This window comes from Parasteatoda tepidariorum, chromosome 8 (genome assembly GCF_982258835.1).
Source record: "Parasteatoda tepidariorum strain Cologne lab strain chromosome 8, Ptep-v5.0, whole genome shotgun sequence".
Lineage (NCBI taxonomy): Eukaryota > Metazoa > Arthropoda > Arachnida > Araneae > Theridiidae > Parasteatoda > Parasteatoda tepidariorum.
Window position 1 is genome coordinate 99,032,768 of NC_141762.1, and position 14,753 is coordinate 99,047,520.

Consider the following 14,753-nt stretch of genomic DNA (forward strand, 5'->3'; position numbering starts at 1 on the left):
TTTAAAAATGATTTGTTTCGCGTCTATCTATTATTCTTTTTTGAAGTTTATTTCTATGCATTGTTTTCAATATTTTGTTTTTATTTTGACGAAATTTTCTTCTTATCTGATAGCAAAAATTTAACACCAATAGTCCCAGATATCAAAAATATGTTTATTTTAACTCATCAAAAACCTTTTAATATAAACCAAAAAAGGTTTTTTATGCGGTTTACGTTTAAACTTTAAAACCAGATTTGTGACAATCTGCTCTATTCAACGCACATTACCCTAATTGAAAACAACCTTCTATAAAAACCTTAAATCGAGGTTGACTTGGGGTTTTCAAACATGAAAAACATCCTTTAATGAAGCTAGTCTCAAGGTGAAAATAATCTTAAATCTAAGGTCATTATAAGGTTTGTTTTTGCAACGTCTTGTATGCTCAGCTAAAATCCACCTTGTCATGAAATTTGAATGGACAATGCAATTTGATCCTATCGCTAGTGTGACGTCAGCTAATACGTCATGATGAACCTAAGTGACCATTTTATCTAAGTGACATCCATTATCCAGTGACCAAGTTATCCATTTTATCTAAGTCAATGAAAGAATTCGGATTGATGTATGATGGTCTAATATAAAAAACAAGCAAATTGTTTTGATGGTTTTCAGAGATCCATCAAGAATTCCCAATATAACATCATGGAAATGTATAGTTGGAACCATCACGAATTGATGGTCCATTAGAATCAAACTTCTCTCGATGGTATTAATATTAAAGTAGCACTTTCTATCCGGGAATGATGGAAATTTGTTGTCGTATGCCTGTTTAGGCAGTGCGATTGTTCCAGTTTTTCTGTGGCAGAAGGGTAATTACTGAAGGCAGTCCACCACTGCCCCTTTTAATCAATACTAGAACCTACCATTTTTTTCAAAAATGATACAGGAATTTGCTAGCATTGGAACAGTTTTCGTTCACATTGTTTATTTTGTGCTGTTTCTTAAATTATCGCTGGTTCGGGTACCAGCCATATTCACTCGGGTAAAATGACCATATTATTTATTGCAGGGTCAAGTACTTGTTTTTTTTTAAAAAAAAGAGTGCATGAAAATACTATTCAAATTATAGCAGGTTCTAACCAGATAGGTAGGGGTTTCGTGTAATAATAAGAGAATTGGGTGTGAATGTTGATTGAAAAACCCTGTTTTTGGAAACTGATAAAATAATAGCCTCTTCGAATACTGATAGAAACATAGTGGGTTCGAATGTTTTATTGAAAGGCTGGTTATAACAGTTGGTCCAGTAATAGCAGGTTTGAGTATAGATTTAAAAAAAATAGAGGATTCGCACACTGATCAAAAGAGACGGGTTATCAAATAATGGCAGTTTGGAGTACCGATAAAGTAGAAGTGTTCACTTGATCAAAATAAACGCTCGAAAACAATTCTACAGTTCGATTAAAAAAAGAGTTCGGAAACTGTTCAAATGCTAGAGGGTTCAGCAGGTATCAATCAAAAGAGAGTGGGTTCGAAACTTTTTAATGATAGTCAATTCGAGTACCGATAAAAATTTTGTTCGTCCAAGTATTTGTAAAAAAAGATTGGTTCTGAAATTTGACAAAAAATAGCAGTTTAAAGTACCAAGCGAAAGGTAGTAGGTTCGAGTCTTGATCAAATAACAGTGGGCTCAAATGCTAGCTGTTTTAAGAAAGAAAGTGGGTTCAAGTATTTATCAAAATAGTGGTTTTGAATACTGTTCCAATAAATAAGTCGCATACCGATTTAAAAATACTAGTATAAAAAACCTGTTATAAAAACTCACCCAATAGCAATCTTGTCGTGATAAAAAAAAATAAATAGGTACGAAAACTCTACAAATAGCGGGTTAAAAAGATAGAATCAAAAACTGTTGAATGCTAGGGGTTTGAGTGACAATAAAAAGTGGGTTAGAAAATTAGTTATTTTGAAATTGATGAATTTATAGTAGTTTCGCATACCGATAAAAATATAGTGGATTTGACAGTTTCGAATACCGATAGTTCGAGTACTGAATTAGAGACCGATTTTGATAGCTGATCAAATAATTGCGAGTTCTAGGATCCACAGAAAGTTGGCGATTACAAGTTTTGATCAAACGAGAATGGATTCGAAAATTGTTTTAACAATAGCCCATTCGTGTTCCAGAAAAAGATGGCGAGTTTGAGCATTGGTTTAGAAACTACTTTTAAAAACTGATCAAATTACAGCGGGTCCCAGAGAATGGGTTGGAGATTTTTAGAAAATGGTTCAAAATTTGGTCAAATAGTAGAGGGATTTGGTACCGAAGAAAAGTTATTAGGTTCGAGTATTGAACAAAAGAAACCAGTTTTGAAAAATGAAGTTATAGCAGGTTGAAGCACCTAGAGAAGAGTAGTGGATTCAAAATGGGATTGAGTAAATCATAGCAGAATTAGGCTCCTATAGAAATATAGTGGGCACGAAAATAATTCTCCTGATAGTTCGAGTATTGATAAAATTAGCCTTTTGATTAATCAATATTTTTCTATAGATATCCCAGCTTGCTATAATTTGATAAGTTACTAAAAATCAATCTATCTTGACCCATGATGGAATTATATTTTTGTCTATTGGTTAATCCACTAATATTAAAACAGTATTTGAACCTTTTTTTAAAAATTAAATCATTTATCTTTCTTTCGATACATCAAGCTGCTGTAATATTTATAACTCTACCCACCTTTGCGACGATTTAAATTCACTAGTATTAATCACATATATATCGGCACTAGAGCCTGTTGTAACTTGATTAATTTTCAACCACCAGACTTTTTAAAAATGGAAATTTACTATTGTTTTAATCGATACCTGACCTTCCTTTAATTTGAATAGTTTTTGAACCCAATCTCGACTCGAACCTCATATTTTTCTAGCCTTACTCGAAGATGATTAATACAGTGTATATTTGATCTATGCATGTATCATTATTTAATAAATTCTTGCACCTAGCGTTATTTGATTAGTATTGTATCCCGCAATTGATCAAACCAAAATAATTCTAATGGCTGTCTAACCTACCACCATCAGGGTGCGTAGTCAAAACTTTCAACAAAAAATAAGCACCTTTAGAGTAAATTTTAAGCACTATATACATTAACTAAATAGTTTTCAAAGACTTTACATGATCATGACAAAAATAACTAGTTTCTGACAAATAACTCTTTTCTATTAGATATAATAAAAAGATCAAGAGGTTTTTCGGTTCGTTATCAGAGGGTGGAAAATGAAGCCTGAAATGGAGAATAACTTGCGAAATGCAGAAGAGTTGCACTTGAAAGTGCAATAAACTCACCACAGTAGACGCACATGCAGACTCGCAAGTTTTTCATCAAACAAATAAAATGATTGGCGCTTTCATAAGCCATAGACCCACGGTACGCCGAAATGGATTTTGGTTGTATGAAATGTACAAAAACATTGAAAAGAAAAATACGGAAACCACGCTTTTGCAAATTACCTGGCAAAAATACACTGTAAAGAAAAAAAAATCTCATTTTCGAAAAGGGAGAAATAAGCATTTTTTAATGCCTCTCAATAAAAAGCACCTATAAAAACTCTACGTACCATGATTGAATTATAAGCACTGGAAGGCCCAATTATTAATTAGTACTTGATACTGAATCCTTTATATTTTCACCGAATTTCTCACTCAGGGTTTTTCAGTCTACAACACTGCTTTCATCATCTATAATATGATTATTGCTGGAGTTCATTTAATTTTTGTTACCAGGGAGGAACTAAGCAGTCCTTGAGAGGGGTAACATTGTGTAATATAATACAGTTCACATTAAAATTAATGAGACGTTGGTGAAATTAATTTTGTTTTGAACCTAAGACCTTTGCCTCTGTTGCACAAAAGTATAAGCATTAGAAATTGTTACAGAATTTGTAATAATAAATTTTAGTACTAATCTGTTTTTTAAAATTTACTAAAAACGGTGATTTAAAATTAATCTAGTTCTTTTAACAAAATATAACCTGGCTAAATAGACTCCAGTTTACAAACCACTGATGTCTCTGTTTATTCTTAAACTATTTATTTGCTGAAAGCAAATTTGGTCTGAGATAATTTTACATATATCGTACTTATTCCCTTGAATTTAGTTGAATAGATTCACCATTTTTAATTTTAACTGTTGTTTTCAGCATTAGCTTGCTGATATTGCATATATTACTCCTAAGCTGTCACCTCTTTTTAGCGAAGATATATATATCCGCCATAAACTGTCCCCTTTACCAATTGTTTGTGAATTAAATTTTACAGCTGAGTCTAACTTTAATAAATATATCTAAAAGTAACCCAATTACTTTACTATTCTGCTAAAACGTTATTCTTCTGTTGTAAAAATGAAACACACACAAAATAAATTTTTAATTACATCACTGGCTTAGCATATTCATAGTAAAAAAAATACAAGTATAAGATCTGTTATAGTAATCAGGAAGCTTGACCTAAAGAGGTATGTTGATTTAACGTTGAGCTTTTTCTTGTCAATAATAAGAATACTATTATACATTGGTGCAGCTTATTTTTTGTGTTCATCGTATTACTAACATATAGAGCATAAGACAGTAAAAGAAGATTTCCTAAAAGTATGCTTCAGAACTTGTCTTTAAACATGGTTTGCAATCGACTAATCTTTTCTATACCAAATGACAGTGCTTGAGACAGAGTCTAAACTAAGCAGGATGATTCAACTACTAATAGGTTTAGTGGGCACTGTTGAAAATATTACGTCACATCATTTTCCGGAGGTTGATTTTGAACATGTACTAGTGAGGCAACTTGGCAAATAATGGTCCTTCATTCACAATGGATTAACTCTAAAATCAAAGTAAGGCGCTGGGCGGACATTCTCGTAGATATCTTCTGGATCAATCGTCATCGGCTACTGGAGTTCTTCAATAAATGTCTGAAAACGGGAACTTTTCCAAAAATAATAGAAAATTAAATAACGAGGTCGCCCTTATTGGTAAACTAAAGAGACATCTAAGATTGCCTGAATCCTACAGGCTCATCTCCCTTGTCTTGGTCTCAATGAAATCTAAGCCTGGGCCGAGCCAGACAAACTAAAGTTTTAGCGAACATGAAACCAATATGATGACTTTCCCAAACTGCAATGGCCTGGTCAGGTTATGATGCGGCCACATTAAATGTTTGAACTTTGTCAACAGGGGAAAGAACCTTTCACCTTGACTTTGAGCCTGCTTCTTCTGCTAATATCATGAATTGTATGGGTGTCTCAGCCAAACTGCTTGTGAAGTAAGGTGGACTAGTGGAGCTGTTAAAGCAATATGATATCCTGAACCTGACTTGGGCATTCCTTTACCAGGGATGGACATGAATAATAATCAAATCACATTAAGTCATTTCCTGATTGCAAAGGTAAAAATTAGTGTTTTCATGCATTAATCTGCGGGGGCTAATGTTATCGACGATGGCAACTTAATCTATCAAAAGGTACCCTAGATAGAATCGAGTTAACACGTCTTATATACTGGTGTATTGATATGGAATAATTGTAGTGGTAGTTAGGCCACAAAAGTTCCCCACCAGAATTATTTCAGGGATAGAATTCGATGAACACTAGTTGCCGTATCTGCGAAAGACCGGGAAAGCTGTGTTAAGTTCACAGAATTTTTAGTACTTATGGGGAGAGCTGTATTAAGTTCAAGCTTAGTGCGTTTGTCGTGAGAGCTGTATTAAGTTCTTGATTGCGAATGCTCACTTCTGTATTGCTGTAAGCAGTCGAGGGTGTGTAGATTTCCGTTGTGTGTAAATGAGACCAATAAGCAACAGCGTGATGAAGCCGATGACGCAGTCGCAAATAGCAAGTCAACTGTTCAATGCTAACCGTCCATCGAAGTAAGCGTGATCATATCCCGTGCGGTCACCAATGTTGAGGAAGATGTTATCCAAGATGTCTACTTTCACCTCAAATCCATTAATTTCGCATTAAATACTACAATTTTTTCTGATCACTTCTTATTACATTCTTTATTTAAGTTGGCAACGTATCAAACTTTTCCACAGATTTGACTTCGCTTGTGACAGACCCTGAAAAAAAATTCATTTTTAATATCTTTTCATAACTTTTATAACTACAGTTATTTAAATTGAAACTGTTCTCAAAAGAATTATGGCTTTTTTATAACTACTTACTCTTATGTTTGAAAATTAGCAATGACTGATTTTGTTGCTCTAACGATTTTCAATATTATTTGAAAGGTAATTCAAAACTTGTGGTAAAACTCGTTTCATTTATTACTTTTTATATGCGGTTGAAGTAATTAAAATTTTTCGTTGAGAAGAAAACATACGTTTTAAAGTAAAATTCAAACTTGTGTAAATGCTAGATCATATAAACTAAAACGTTTTCAGAAAAAAATTCATCGTTGCTCATTGGGCTAATGGTCTCGTAATATAGATTAATGCTTGTGAAAAAATTGAAGTTTTTGGTTTGTAGCTCAGAAGTTAGCTAAAATTTCTCCTAACCACAAATTTTTTAAGCGGGTTAGCTAACAGCATTTTTTGATGGGTGAATAATTTCCTAGAACGATTTAATAAATGGGGCGAAATTCAAATATCTGTTTTTTTGGTTTTACCGTAAATAAATTCTCTAAACTTGGTTTTGGTTATAACTTCTTTCTCATTCATTTATTTATTTCATAAATACCAGAACATGAAAAAAAAAGTCCTTGGTACCAAGAAAATTTAAACTTTTGTTTATTTATATGGTATTTAAATCTTGAAAACCTTTCTAACATAGGATTTTTTATGAAGAAAAAAAAAAGTTACAACACCATAACAGAATCCAGTAAGGTGGTGCGTTTTCAAAAACTCAAAGTTCTCTAATAACATGATTGTATTAACAATTCCTGCACTGTTACCAATAACGTAAGTGAAATAATTTAAGTGAAAGAATTAACGCCCCTCTCGTAATATCGTAAGTGAAAGAATTAACGCTGTTAACTGAGTAAAATTTCTTCAAAAGTATCATTCTCCATAATTATATATTATTCTATAATAATACTGGCTATCATAAATTAAGGAAAAATTAACAAAAGCAGCAATAACTCTCCCAAAACTAAGCCAATTGCTATAAAATTTGAATATGTTATAAAAAAATTGCTAAATAGGTAGGTACTTTACTTAAGTCGAAGTAGAGCAGCACAATGGGCTATTGGCGATGGTTTGAGAAACACCCCTGAGGAATAAGACATCCATTAAGACAGTGATTCTCAATCTTTTAACGATTTCGAAATTTGTTGGCACAAAATGAAACAAATTGGATTAAAAGTTGTTTAATTACCTATTTTACACTGTGTGTGATAATAATTTCGAATGTGAAATAAAATAATATGTACTACAAAAGCACATTTATTAAGGGATTAATTATTTCTTTCGACCAATTTTTTTATTAGTTAGTAACAGTTATTTATTTTTTGCTAGTTATTAATTGTTAGCTTGTTTTCTATAGTTATTAACTGTTGGTTTTTTTTACATTAAATGTAATTTTTTGTGATTTCTTGTTAGTAACTAGCAAAACAACTAGTTAATTGTTAACTTAATTTTTGTTGGCCATCCCTTGTTAATTTGTTTTTTTTTTTGTATATTTGTTTTTTTAGTTATCCTTTGTTAATTAGTTTATTAATTGCATAGCTTACTTTAATGATTAGCTCTTACAAAATGTTTTAAAATTGTGTGTTATATACAACTTAAGCACTTCCATCTTATTTCAAGATTGTCAGAAACAAGACAATCGCCGACAAAGATGTTCACTCGGTTAAAGTGTGGAAAAATTATAAAAAGTATATATATATATATATATATATATATATATATATATATATATATATATATATATATATATATATATATATATATATATATATATATATATATATACACACTTTTCTTTAATTTAAACTTTATTCATAATAAAAAAAAAACATTATAATTTTTATTGTATCATTTCTAGTATTTGGCGGCACACGAAAGTGCCGCGGCACAGTGGTTGAGAGTCACTGCAATAAGACATGCCATCACAATTTTGGATGGCTCAACTGATTTGGTCACCCGACGAACTGCTCGCGAAGTGGAGCATTTTACGATAGAACAGTTTAACGAGAACAGATACAGCGCATTCTCGGTCTCTACGCAGGCTGATCAAAGTGGTCTCTCACCCTCTTACTGATGCCAGCTAGTGATGCCTGTCTTGGGTGTTCTACTGGGAACCGTGTTTTTACGATCAGTCCTACTACGGGACTCAATTTTGATGGATTAACTCAGGGAAAACAAATATCACGCAGCGGAATTCTGAGTGACACACTACAGTGATGAAAGAAAAAGTATAAAGTCACTGAAGAAAGTGACACTACTTAAGATTAAATGATTTATATCATTTTATTTTATAATATTGAAACGGAATGTGCCGGCATGGCCGATTGGCTAAAAACACTACCCCGGCAAATCGGAGGTCCTGAGTTCGATTCTCCAAGTTCTCCCGATGTCTAATAAGATTTTAGTTATTATTTATAGAATGTTCTAGAATATTCTCATTCTTACATCATTTCTGTTTCCTGATTACACTGTATACAAATTCCTGAATGTCAAGTGGAAAAGGCAGTTTTGTGTATTTTGGATGTTTAATAATAAACCTATTCTACGCCAGAGTAAATTCTATTCTTTCTACGTGTGCAATATAGTGATAGGTTATGACGTAATAAGAACAATAGCAGAATGAAATGAATTTCCAAATGCATTACACATTACTCAAGTAAGTTGAGTATTAAGTATGGAGTGCCGCGTTACCAAAAATATTGACAGCCATCTGATCTATCTAAACTTATTTTTTCATCAGAATAGACCACTTCACTCCTCCTATTCGTAAATTCTAAGGTATTTCTTTGCAATAAGCTAAACGAGCATTTTCGTGTCATCTAGAAATCTGAGTTTTCCTTGACATTTTCAAATTAAATGTTTGGATTATTACTTAAACCGAGCGGCTTCTGCTTGGTAATTGCATTTGATTTTTAATTTGTGCAGATGTCATCTCACCGAGACAAGCAAGCTTCCAGATTCGAATTTCTTGATTTGCTGATTTCCCCCCCTCCTTCAATACGCTATTTACTGCCATAGCTTTCAGGAATCCTGACAGGGCCGGATTTAAGCTGGGTGGGGCCCTAAGCTACTGAAAATGATCGGGCCCTTATAAATTCAATTCCATTTCTATACACCTAAAGTAAACTGTCACTATTTTTTATTGTTGAGTATTAAGATTATATTATTAAAAAATTTGATAACATTACTCTATTGTTAAATATATAAATTGTGATGAGACTATTATGTAGAACCTTTCTTTTATTGCACACATTTTTTGAACGAGGGGAAAAAGTTACAAAAGAAACATATTTTAAGCACAGAGTAAAAATTTGACGTGCTGGGCTACTATATATTTAACAGAGTTTTTTTTTTTTTAGATTCATTTTGAATATATTTTATTTGCAATTCTTAATGATTTTTTCGCGAATTTTTTTCTCAATTGTTTTTTTTTTTTACGTTACAAAATCTATGAGACTTAGAAACATGAAATTTTGAATGTGCGTAGAAAATATGCAAAGAAAACAAGAAAATACAATTTTATTATTAGTTTTATCATTTTTATAACCACCGTTGAACAACCGGCTCAATTTTGAGTTTACGCCCTATCAACCAGGCTATCCCGGCCAAATTTATTAGTTTATTTTATAACAATCATTGCACAGCCGACCCAATTTCGAGTTTACGACTACTAATATTCAACTCCTTCGCCTTGTAATTTTGAACCCAATCCAGAAGACAAGGGAACTGCTAGATTTGTACCCAGAGGTATTTATTGTGACCCTGACAGATTTTATTTTATTTTATATTTTATAACCGTCGTTGAACAGCCGACCTAAGTTCATGGGTTTACGACTACTAACGTTCAACTCCGTAGTCTTGTAATTTTGAACCAATCCAGAAGACAAGGAAACTCCTGGATCAGTACCCCCAGAGGTATTGATTTGTTGTGGGAACATGGAGGACTTTGAGACTCGACTGATTTAACGTGCATCAGTCACCATTTACTATACGGGGAGTTTTCGGCCGGCGAGGATCGAACCCACGACCTCTTGGATATGGGCCCAGCGCCCTACCGACCAGGCTATCCCGGCCCCCGCCCTGACAGATTTAACATGCACCAGTCACCATTTTAAACATGGGTATTCTTCTGCCGGCTGGATTCAAACTCCCATTCTCACGAACACGAGTCCAACGCCCTATCAACCAGGATATGCCAGTCAAATTTATTAGTTTATTTTATAACAGTCATTGCACAGCCGACCCAATTTCGAGTTTACGACTACTAATGTTCAACTCCGTAGCCTTGTAATTTTGAACCCAATCCAGAAGACAAGGGAACTGCTAGATTTGTACCCAGACGTATTTATTTGTTATGAAAACTTGGAGGACTTTGTGACCCTGACAGATTTAACATGCACCAGTCACCATTTTATACATGGGTATTCTTCCGCCGGTTGGATTCAGACTCCCATTCTCACGGACACAAGTCCAACGCCTTATCAACCAGGCTATCCCGGCCAAATTTATTAGTTTATTTTATAACAGTCATTGCACAGCAGACCCAATTTCGAGTTTACGACTACTACTCAGTAGCCTTGTCATTTTGAACCCAACCCAGCAGTCCCTGGAGCAGGTGAGGGCCGTTATATTAATACTGTTTGGAAAAATAAAAAAAAACATTTCGTAAGCTGATATTATTTAACTGATGTTTATATTGAAAATATTTCTTCATTATTTTTGCTTTCTTTTCAATTATTTTAAGTATATTTGTTAAATTTTAGTAGAAGAAAATTTTTTTTTCATTGTTTATGTAAATTTTTGGATTATATTTTTAAGGATTTATTAAAGGGTCTATTAAATATCAGAGAGAATAAATGTCATACGGGTTTAAAGTATAAGCTCTGCTCTTGATGGTGTATAGTGGCTAGGATGCGAAAGAGCATTAGTCCCGGCATCTAGCCAAAATGAGCATTCAACATATCAATGGAACACACTAAAGCTTTATATCAATTATCAATTAGTTTTAGATAATTACAATTGTTGAATAATTATCTTATTATAGAATGAAATGTTTTAAAAGACAACTATTTGTTAATGTTTAACATTTAATCAACGAAAAAACAGAACCAATATTGAAATCTAACGAATTTATTATTTTTAATTACTGATTAAGTTTGTGACAGAAAAAAAAATTAAAGCCTGATAGATTTCAGAATTTTAGAAACATCTTCTAGTTATACTATTCAATCAAATAGATATCGATTTCTTTCATCCCGGTCTCATTAGTGATTCAGCATATTCCGATATCATTTTTGTTTCGTTCTTACTTAATATAAATTTGTTTGCAACATTTAATTTGTATACTTCTTTTACTACATTTTCGAGGAGTTTAAAAATATAATATTGAGGATTTTAACTGAAATGAAATTTCCTTTTTTTTGTATGCCTCTTTCATTACGTCATCATCACACCAACGCGCAACTGTCTACTCTAAATAATGATATATAGAATGAGATAACAAAACAAACGTGCGTAGTTATTTAAATTCTTATTCAAAAGTATTAGTTAATTTTTGTTTGAACTGATTATTTCTGTCCTTTTTTAGATATTTTAAAGTGCTATTTAAAACTGCTGCATATCACATGAAAGCATTAAATATATCATTTGTACAATTTTAAAGTAAAATAAAAGGGAATTCTGATCCTTAGAAACTGATATTAAATAGTCTGATGATCGAATGATGGGGCAAAAAAAAACTTTTTCACCTTTTAAACTAAAAAATTGTTTATTTATAAAAAATTTATTAATACTCAAATTGCTTGTACGATGATATGTTCCCTACTAATGACAGCGAAGTTTTTTGTTTTATTCAGTCATTTATTTATATTTATTATGTCCGACAATGTAAAAAAGAAAAAAAAATGCATTTTCGGCTTCTGAGGGCCGAATAAAACATTAAAAAAAAGAGGGGGGAAAGTAGGATCTGGGGGCCCTTCTCATCTCGGGGCCCCAAGCTACAGCTTATTTAGCTTATACGTAAATCCGGCCTTGATTCCTGAGATAGCTATTTACTGTAGGCTTATAATATTCTGATTTTTTGACATTCACTCAAGATCATTTCCTTAAAACCTAAAATTTCATTGAACTTTTTTCCACATTGTTTTTCGATGACTATGCTTATTTCGAAGGAGTTTTAATAATATGGATGTCGCTAGGGGGTTAAAATTCGTAGTACGACTTCCGGTTTACAACTTCTGTCTTTTACGCCAAAGCTAGAAAAAAAAGTACCATTCATTATTATCATACTTGTAGTGTTTTCGGTATAACACGTTCTTTCAACTTAAGCGTCAATGAAACAAATAACAAACTCGAGAAACTAATCAAGCCTGCTATAATACTACCTAAAAAAATAACAAACTGTGCTATTTTACACAAATATAGCCAAATAAGGGATAACATTCAAATCATATCTAACCTTATACATAGAGTCACGATGGCTCAGGTGATAGAGAGTTCGCCTTCCAATGAGGTGAACTGGGTTCGAATCCCTGCGATGGCTGGTCGATACCAATCTGCATCCAGCTTGCACCGACCACAGTGCTGAATTAAAATATCCTCAGTGGTACAAATCACGGGTTAGAGCCCTTTGCAGCCAGACTAACCGTGGGAGGTTCTTGTGGTCTACCTCTGCCTGTAAAAAAAATACTGGTTAGTTTCATCAAGAAGTCCTCCACGAAGGCAAATTTCTCTAAATCCTTGATCCAGGAGTTTCCTTGTCTTCTGGGTTGGGTTCAACATGTCAAGGCTACGGTGTTGAACATTAGTAGTGGAAAACCCGAAAATTGGGTCGGCTGTTCAACGACGGTTATTAAATAATACCATCTGATCTGTATAGTTAAGTTTCTTTTCATCAGAAAAGACCACATCACCCCAAATCGTACTCCAAGATGTTTCCTTGCAAATGCTGAACGAGCATCTTCGTGTCATTTAGTAAGCGGAGTTTTCCTTGATATTTATAAATTTAATATTCAGATGATCAGTTAAACCGAGCTGCTTCTATATGGTAATTGCATTTAATTTTTGAAGTTGGACAGATGACATCTTACCGAAACAAACAAGCTTCCTGATTCGTCTTTCTTGCTTTGATGATTTTTTTGCCCTTCTAATGCGCTGTTTATTGTCATAGCTTTTAGGACTAATTTAGGCAATTTATGAACCACTGAAGACCATTTCTTTAAAATCTAAAATTTTATCGACTTAATACTTTTCTTCCAACTTGATTTTCAAGGATTATGCCAATTTAGCCATAATTTTAACAATATGAATTGCTGACCATGAAAAGCTAACTGCAGAAGGCACTAGGAGGTTAAAATTCGTCGCTAGATTAATCTAGAGATCTCAACTTCCGACAACAACGAAACACAATACTTCCGACTGTTTTTCTCGCCTAAAGTTGAAAAAAAATGCACCATTTAATATTATACTAGTGGTGTTTTCAATATAACGCGTTCTTTCAACCTAACTGTCAATGAAACAAATAAATTTGGAAAACTACTTAAGCCATCAATAATGCTATCTAAAAAATAACAAACGGTGCTATTTCACACAAATATAACCAAATAAGGGATAACACTCACAACATGGCTACTCTTACACGTTATTTATGTTGAGATATAAATTTTTTAAAAGTCGTTTCAGGAGCTCAAGACCTGTTTGAATTTATAAACGACAGAAAACTCTCATGAATGGTAAAATTTTACGCGTAAATTTAAATACAAATCGCAATAATATAACTTCCTAGAATACCAAGCCTGTTCACACATCGTCTCGTAAGCAATACATAAGCGGAGGGATACACCGGAAGTTTCCTAAATTTCTTCCGGTTTTAGGGAGCTTTTTATTGTTTAAATTCAGTCTACCATTCATACGGAATAAAAAAAAAACTTGTCATGCTAAGTAATTAGACGCTATATTTGCAAGTAGAAAATAATTTTGCATATTCAGTTTTAACAGCGGTGTTCGGTGACTTTCAGCTCGACTTTATACTTGCTTTCCAGCACCATAAACAGCGTTGAATAATGTCAAGAAAGAGAAAATTTCATTTAACGTTTGTAAATAAATTTTTCCTACATGATTTCTTTTTATGAATATTTGTTACTTAACTAATGCTAATCAACGTTACTAAAAACACATCGTTCATCGCTGACTGATGAACATTTCAAAAACGTTTAACTTCTTTCACCTTTAGATTCATTATTATCCTTCGCAGAATTAGTATAGACAATATTTTAAGTAACGAGATAACCATTTAAGTTACGAAATCAGACACGAAAACGTAAATTTTTTTTCGTCGAATTCGGATTCTTTGCGATCGAAAGTTTGGATTCCTCTCATCGGTTTTTCATACTTCTTACCTGGGTCCTTATTAATCACTGTGACCCACTCATGCACCAAGGCAGCCTTGAGCTCATAGCAATTGAGCTTTGATAAGCGTCGCATATGCGTTCGATGGGATCCAGATCGGGGGACATCGCAGGTCACGTCAATCGTTGTATGTCATCCGGTTAGAGGTATTCGTTCCGAACTGAGCCCCATGTGTAGGGTCGTT

At 33.2% G+C, this 14,753-nt stretch overlaps 1 long non-coding RNA gene across 1 annotated transcript in view; it reads right to left on the reverse strand.

The window, feature by feature from the left end:
• Positions 1-2,506: 2,506 nt before the first annotated feature.
• The window catches only part of LOC122271317 (uncharacterized), a 39,668-nt gene continuing 27,421 nt past the window's right edge, over positions 2,507-14,753 (reverse strand). The window contains exons 5-6 of the long non-coding RNA XR_015435980.1: positions 12,621-12,836; positions 2,507-6,097 (exon numbers count right to left, since the gene is read on the reverse strand). This is a non-coding gene — a long non-coding RNA (uncharacterized LOC122271317). The remainder of the gene's footprint in view (positions 6,098-12,620; positions 12,837-14,753) is intronic.